The sequence below is a fragment of the Rutidosis leptorrhynchoides genome, chromosome 11 (genome assembly GCF_046630445.1).
Source record: "Rutidosis leptorrhynchoides isolate AG116_Rl617_1_P2 chromosome 11, CSIRO_AGI_Rlap_v1, whole genome shotgun sequence".
Classification (NCBI taxonomy): domain Eukaryota; kingdom Viridiplantae; phylum Streptophyta; class Magnoliopsida; order Asterales; family Asteraceae; genus Rutidosis; species Rutidosis leptorrhynchoides.
In genome coordinates, this window is record NC_092343.1 from 322,192,339 (window position 1) to 322,200,938 (window position 8,600).

The window sequence follows — 8,600 nt, forward strand, 5'->3', positions numbered from 1 at the left end:
ATGAGAAAGATGATCAGCGGCGAGATTTTCTGCTCCTCTTTTATCTCGGATTTCAATATCAAACTCTTGTAAGAGTAAGATCCAACGGATTAATCTTGGTTTAGCATCTTGTTTTGAAAATAGGTATCTAAGAGCAGAATGGTCGGTATAGACCACTGTTTTTGCTAGAACGAGATATGATCGAAATTTGTCAAAAGCAAAGACAATAGCAAGGAGTTCTTTTTCAGTAGTTGTATAGTTCGTTTGTGCTCCTTGTAACGTCTTACTAGCATAATATATAGGTTGAAATCGTTTTTCAATCCTTTGTCCTAAAACGGCTCCCATTGCAAAATCACTTGCATCGCACATTAGTTCAAATGGTAGATTCCAATTTGGTGTTATCATGATTGGCGCATTAGTGAGTTTTTCTTTAAGAATATTAAAAGATTTGATACATTCATCTGAAAAGATGAATGGCGCATCCTTTTCTAGGAGTTTATTCATAGGAGTGGCAATTTTAGAAAAATCTTTTATGAAACGTCGGTAAAAACCGGCATGCCCTAGAAAACTCCTAACTCCTCTAACATTGGTGGGATGTGGAAGTTTAGCAATTACATCTACTTTAGCTCTATCCACTTCAATTCCTTCTTTTGAAATTTTATGTCCAAGAACGATGCCTTCTTTAACCATGAAATGGCATTTCTCCCAATTAAGAACTAGATTTGATTGTTTACATCTAATTAGCATTCGTTCCAGATTAACTAGACATGATTTAAATGTATCACCGAAGGCTGAAAAGTCATCCATGAATACTTCCATGCATTCTTCTATCATGTCGTGAAAAATCGCCATCATACACCTTTGAAAGGTTGCAGGGGCGTTGCAAAGTCCAAATGGCATGCGTTTGTAAGCAAAAGTACCATAAGGGCATGTAAATGTGGTTTTCTCTTGATCTTCGGGTGCTATTGGAATTTAAAAATATCCGGAAAATCCATCTAGAAAACAATAGTAACTATTTCCGGCTAATCTTTCCAGCATTTGATCTATGAAAGGTAAGGGAAAGTGATCTTTTCTGGTGGCGTCATTTAATTTTCTATAATCAATACACACACGCCATCCTGTTACAGTCCTAGTAGGAATAAGCTCATTTTTTTCATTTGTAATGACAGTCATGCCACCCTTCTTAGGTACGCATTGAACTGGGCTTACCCATGGACTATCAGAAATTGGATATATCAAACCTGCATCTAGCAGTTTAATAATCTCCTTCTTAACTACATCTTGCATATTAGGATTTAGTCTTCGTTGGCGTTGCACATACGTTTTATGACCTTCTTCCATAAGGATTTTATGTGTGCAATACGAAGGACTTATTCCTTTAATATCATGAATCTTCCATGCAATGGCTGGTTTATGAGCTTTCAACACAGAAATGAGTTGTGATTTCTCATTTTCAGTAAGAGAAGACGATATTATTACAGGTAATTCAGATTCACCATGTAAATAAGCGTATTCCAAATGGTTTGGAAGTGGCTTTAACTCTAATTTCGGAGGTTCTTCTATCGATGATTTGTATCGATATCTGTCTTCTTCTTTTAGCATTTGAATTTCTTCTGTTGTTGGTTCATATCCATTAGCTATAAGTGTAGCTAACATTTCAGCTTCATCAATTGGTTCATTACCTTCTCATAAAGAACATTCTCCTGTTCCTTGTAATTCTGGAAATTCTTCTAATAATTCTGCATGTGCATCTATAGTTTGAATATAATAACATGTATCATCTGCAGATTGTGGTTGTTGCATTGCTCTATCAACTGAAAAGGTAACACTCTCATCCTCTATACTTAGGGTCAGTTTCTTACCGAACACGTCTATCATTGCTTTAGCCGTGTTTAAGAATGGTCTTCCTAATATGAGAGGAACTTGAGAATCTTCTTCCATGTCCAGAACAACAAAATCTACTGGAAATACTAAATTACCAACTTTAACTAGCATGTTCTCCATTATCCCTCTATGATATTTTATTGATCTATCGGCTAGTTGTATGCTTATTCTGGTTGGTTTCAATTCTCCAAGGTCTAGTTTAGCGTATAGTGAATACGGCATTAGATTTATACTAGCACCTAAGTCTGCCAATGCTTCTATTGAACTAAGACTACCCAGAAAACATGGAATTGTGAAACTTCCTGGATCATATAATTTTTCTGGTATCTTATTCAACAGCACTGCTGAACAATTAGCATTCATAGTAACAGCCGAGAGTTCTTCCATTTTCTTTCTATTTGAGATTAGATCTTTCAAGAATTTAGCATATCTAGGCATTCCTGAAATCACATCAATGAAAGGAAGATTTACATTTATCTGTTTAAACATATCCAAAAATTTGGATTGCTCGGCTTCAAGTTTCTCTTTCTTCATTTTACTAGGGTAAGGAAGTGGTGGTTGGTATGGTTTAACATAAGGTTTATCCTTAACTTTGTTATCTTCATTAACCTTCTCAACTACCGGTTCTTTTTCCTTATCTTGATCAGGTTGTGGTTCTTGTGGAGTAGGAATAGCTTTATCAGAAGTTACAGGTATTTCAGGTGGTTTAAGTGTTGTACCACTTCTTGTGGTAATAGCTTTAGCTGTTTCATTCCGGGGGTTAGCATTTGTATCACTAGGTAGACTTCCCGGTTTTCTTTCACCTATTAACCTTGCTAGGTTACTCACTTCTTGTTCCAGATTTTGAATAGAAGCTTGTTGATTTCTAAATGCTTGAGCATTTTGTTCATTAGTTTGTTTCTGAGATGTGAAAAACTGCGTTTGAGTTTCAACTAGCTTCGTCATCATATCTTCTAAATTCGGCTTTTTATCATCGGTTTGTTGTGGTGGTTTGTTTTGAAAATTAGGTCTTTGCTGATTATAAGTATTATTGGATACTTGTTGATTGCTAGGACCTTGTTGGTTGTTGTATGGAATATTTCGGTTATAATTTTGGTTTTGATTGTAAATAGGTCTTGGCGGTTGATAATTATTCTGATAATTATTTCCAGGCCTTTGGTTTATGTATGAAATATTCTCTCTTTGTTCCATTGTTAATTCAATACTGAGACAATCTTTTGTCAAATGTGGTCCTCCACACTGCTCACAACTAATTCGTATTGAGTGAATATCTTTAGTCATCTTTTCCATTCGTCTCTCGACAGCATCTATCTTTGCGGAAATGGAATCTAAGTCATGGCTAGAATCGGCTCTAGCTGCTTTAGATGATCTAATGATATCTTTTTCTTGGTGCCACTCATGTGAGTGGGAAGCAGTGTTATCAATAATTTTTTAAGCATCAGTTTTGGTTTTCTTCATAATAGAACCACCAGCTGCTATATCTATGTCTTTTCTTGTAGTGATGTCGCATCCTTGGTAGAATATTTGTACTATTTGACAAGTGTCTAAACCATGTTGCGGACATCCTCTTAACAACTTTCCATATCTAGTCCACGCCTCATATAGAGTTTCATTTGGCTTCTGTGTGAACGTAACAATTTCTGCTTGAAGTCTTACGGCTTTAGATGCAGGAAAGAATTGTTTAAGAAATTTGTCAACTAAAACGTCCCATGTATCAATCGCCCCTTCAGGTAATGATTCCAACCAATCTTTGGCTTCTCCCTTTAAAGTCCAGGGAAATAACATGAGATATATCTGTTCATCCTCCACTTCTCGGATTTTAAATAGTGTGCAGATCCTATTAAAGGTACGTAGATGTTCATTTGGATCTTCCTTCGGCGCACCACTAAATTGGCATTGATTAGTCACCATGTGTAGAATTTGTCCTTTGATTTCATAATCTGGCGCATTAATGCCTGGATGAGTAATTGTGTGACCTTGGCCAGTGCGTTTAGCTCTCATTCGGTCTTCCATACTTAAAGGTTCCAGATTCTCCATAATTGAATTTGTTGAATCGGAATCACTAGATGATTCTGATTTAATGGTTCGTTCCTCAACAATCTCTGTTTGAATAATTGGTGGTTCCGGAGGAAAGTTTAATGGTTCAGGATCTACGAACCGTTCCTGAATATTTTCTGGATTCTCAATTGTGAGGTCGGGTTCAAAAAATGGATTATCGGAAATTTGAACTGAAGTACTTGGTCGACTGGATGACGATTCTAAAGAAAAATCAACGGCGGTTATATTTGCTAAATGTCTTGATCGAGTTACAGGTGGTGAACGTACAAAAGGTGGTGAACGTCTTGCTCGGTGCATTCACTGAATATCCTATTAGTTTTTAAAAAGGAAAGAAAAATTATAATAAGTTATCCAACCAATAGACTTTTCTGATTTTGCCCACGTTTCGAATAGCCAAAAGATGCAGCAGAGGGGCAGGATTCGTTTGGTCTCAATATAATTGAGGACTGTTTGGCTCCAATAACCCGGTCCACGTACAAATCCAACTATTACTACGAACCAGAAAATTTTGATGTCTATCAATTTAACCACTTAAAATAAATTTTCGTAATTTTAAGAAATTTAGATAAGAAGTAGAATAAAAATATATGTCCTAAAAACTAGAATAGCGAGAAATAAGAAAGAAAAAGAGTTCGTCGGAAGGAAAAAAAAATTGAAAAAGAAAAATGGTTGAAAAAAATAAAAGGTGACGGAAAAATAAAAGAAACTTATAAAAAATTAAAAATACTTGACTAACCTAACCTTATTACTACAACTAACTTAAAATTATAATCGCAAATTGAAATTACTAATTGAAATGATAATTGATACATAGGTAAAAGTCGTCTAAAAATATTAAGGCTTACAAGAAAAACTAAATCCCAAATGGAAATAACTTAAAAAGAAACTAAAACTTAAAAAGGCGTCGCAAAATTCTAAAGCACCTAAATCTTAGTCTAAAGAAAAAGCACTTAAGGAATTCTACGGCAAAGCCTAAAAATCTAGGAGTAAAAATGACTATGGCAAAAACTAAGTTTAAAATTAAATATGAGCTAAAAATACAAATATTACGCTACAACGATTAAAAAGGGACAAAATATAAAAATATACAAAAAGTTGTAAAAAGTACAATTTTTATAAAAATATTATTTTTATATTATTTATTTTATTAAACTATTAATTTTACAATTTAATTAAACTAATTTAACTAAAATATAAATTAAATAAAACTTAAATTAAAAATAAACTTAATTATAATAATAATAATAATTAGGGTTAATAATAATAATAATAATTAATAATAATCCGTAATAAATGCAGGATTAGGGTTTTGTCGCCTGTCAGAAAGTCTCCGCGAGTCGCGGTATTTATTGCATCAAACCCCGCGAGTCGCGGGGTTCAGAAATTCAACTCTGGAGCTGTTTTAATTTACGCGTTTTTTTTTTTTTTTTTTTTATATTAGCGTTGCGCTTCCGGCTTTTAAGATAGTTCCCCGGCAGCGGAGCCAAAAATACTTGATGTGCAGCAGGGTGTATATAAAATAGTTATTAATTTTAGCAGGAAATACTATTAAATACGATACAATTTTACACAAGATATTTATTTATTTATAGAATGGATATACTTAAACCTTGCTACAACACTTATAGGTAGTGTACCTAATCGTAAAGTAGTGTAGTTTTTAGTAAGTCCGGTTCGTTCCACAGGGAAATCTTTAAACAAAGCTTAACGCTATATTAGTTTACTTTTATAAAAATACAAATATATATATAAGTAATATTATTATTATAAAGGGGGGTTTTTACCGTTTAATGACCGGTTTGTCGATTTTAAAACTTTAGTCGCAGTTAAAACCAAATGTAAAATATTAAAAATAAATACAAGACTTAAATTAAAGCGTAAAGTAAATAACGATAATGAAATTGCGAATAATAAAATTGCGATAATTAAAAAGTACGATAATTAAAAGTGCGATTAAATAACAATAAATAAAAGTGCGATAATAGAAGTGCAATTAAATATAAAATAAATGAAATTAAATATGAAATAAAAGAATTATGCTTATTTAAACTTTCGTAATCATGATGTTTGACGTGTTGATTTTAGTTTTATGCCCATGGGTTAATTGTCCTTTGTCCTGGATTATTTAATATGTCCGTCTGGTTTTTGTCCATAACAGTCCATCAGTCATAAATATAAAGTGCGAGTGTCCTCATCAAATTATTCTTATACCCGAAGTTAAATATTCCAACTAATTGGGGATTCAAATTGTAACAAGGTTTTAATACTTTGTTTAATGAATACACCAGGTTATCGACTGCGTGTAAACCAAGGTTTTACTACTTTGTTAACAATTACACCAATTACCCTTGAATGTAATTTCACCCCTGTTTTAATTATTCTAGTGGCTATTAATCCATTCCCGTGTCCGGTTAAATGAACGATTATTCGTAGATATAAATACCCCGCCCATCGTGTCCGATCGAGTGTATATGGTAATTTATAAGGACGCCCAATTGTAAATCTTTATATTAACATTAACAAACTATCATTTAGTTAAACAAATATAAAGCCCATTAATAGCCCATAGTCTAATTTCCACAAGTGTCGTTCTTTTGTCCAAACCCCAATTATGGTACAAAGTCCAATTACCCAATTTTAGTAATTAGCCCAACATCATGATTACTTCGTTTTAAATAAGCATAATAATAACTTAGCTACGAGACATTAATGTAAAAAGGTTGAACATAACTTACAATGATTAAAAATAGCGTAGCGTTACACGGACAGAATTTCGACTTACACCCTTACAACATTCGCTAACATACCCTTATTATTAGAATTATAATTAAAATTAAAATTAAAATATAAATTATAAATATATATTTTACGTATATATGAGAGAAGAAGAAAAAGATTATTAAAATGATCAGATTTCGGTTTGCTTTATAGGGAGTTTTTCATTTTGGGGCTCCGCGACTCGCGGCATATTTTGCCTTCAAACTCCGCGAGTCGCGGAGTTTGAAATTCCAGCTCACAACTTTGGAGTCTTTCTCTGCCGACGGTTTTTATTTATAAATATAATATATATATAATTAATATAATTAATTATATATTATATTATATTTATATACATAGTTAACTTGTAATTTTTATTCCGTTGCGTCGAGCGTTGAGAGTTGACTCTGGTCCCGGTTCCGGATTTTCGAACGTCCTTGCGTACAATTTTATATTTTGTACTTTGCGTTTTGAATCTTGTACTTTTGTAATTTCGAGACGTTTCTTATCAATAATTGGAACCTCTTTGATTGTCTTTTGTACTTTTGAGCTTTTTGGTCGTTTGCGTCTTCAATTCGTCGAATCTGTCTTTTGTCTTCACCTTTTATTATTTAAACGAATATCACTTGTAAATAGAACAATTGCAACTAAAAGCTTGTCTTTCTTGAGGAATAATGCTATGAAATATATGTTCGTTTTTAGCATTATCACATATGATCACTAATCAATTCCAATTTGGTAGTACAGCAAAAGAAGGTCCGAACGAACATCTTCGAACTTTTAGTAGGATTTGTAATCTATTTAAAATCCGAGAAGTTGAGGATGAAACTATTTATCTCATGTTGTTCCCCTGGACTTTAAAGGGGGAAGCCAAAGATTGGTTAGAATCATTACCCGAAGGAGCGATTGATTCATGGGATGTTTTAGTTGAAAAATTTCTTAAAAGATTCTTTCCGACATCTAAAGCCGTGAGACTTCAATGAAAAATTGCCACATTCACACAAAAGCCAAATGAAACGTTATATGAGGCATGGACAAGATTCGGAAAAATATTGAGAGGATGTCCTCAACACGGTCTAGATACTTATCAAATAGTGCAAATATTTTACAAAGGAGTCGACGTCGCTACATGAAAAGACATCGACACAGCAGCTGGTGGTTTCATTATGAAGAAAACCGCAACCGAAGCTCACAAAATTACTGATAATACAGCATCCCATTCACATGAGTGGCATTAAGAAAAAGATATTTTTCGTTCATCTAAAGCGCCTAGAGCCGATTCTAGCCACGACTTTGATTCCATTTCTGCAAAGCTAGATGCTTTCGAGAGACGAATGGAAAAGATGACTAAAGATATTCACGCAAAATGCATTAGTTGTGAGCAGTGTGGAGGACCACATTTGACAAAAGATTGTCTCAGTGTTGAACAAACCATGGAACAAAGAGAGAATGTTTCATACATGAACCAAAGGCCGGGAAATAATTATCAAAATAATTATTAACCATCAAGACCAAACTACAATCGAAATCAAAACATTCCGTACAATCAAAATGCCCAACAAAATAACCAACAAGGTCCTAGCAATCAACAAGCATTCAACAATACTTACAATCAGCAGAGACCTGGTTATTTTAATAAACCACCACAAACCGATGAGAAAAAGACAAATTTGGATGAAATGATGGAAAAGTTAATAGAATCTCAAAACCAGTTATTTACATCTCAGAAACAAACTAATGAACAAAATGCTCAAGCATTTTGAAATCAACAAGCTTCAATCCAAAATCTGGAACAAGAAGTAAGTAACCTAGCGAGGTTAATTGGAGAAAGAAAACCAGGGAGTCTACCGAGCGATACAAATGCAAACCCCCGAAATGAAACAGCTAAAGCCATTACACAAGAAGTGGTATTACACTCAAAC

General features: G+C 33.6%; 1 non-coding gene across 1 annotated transcript; it reads right to left on the reverse strand.

Annotated features, from left to right (window-relative positions):
* Positions 1 to 7,649: 7,649 nt before the first annotated feature.
* On the reverse strand, positions 7,650 to 7,756 carry LOC139878973 (small nucleolar RNA R71). The gene has a single exon (XR_011769831.1). It is a non-coding gene; the product is annotated as a small nucleolar RNA R71 (small nucleolar RNA).
* Positions 7,757 to 8,600: the final 844 nt, after the last annotated feature.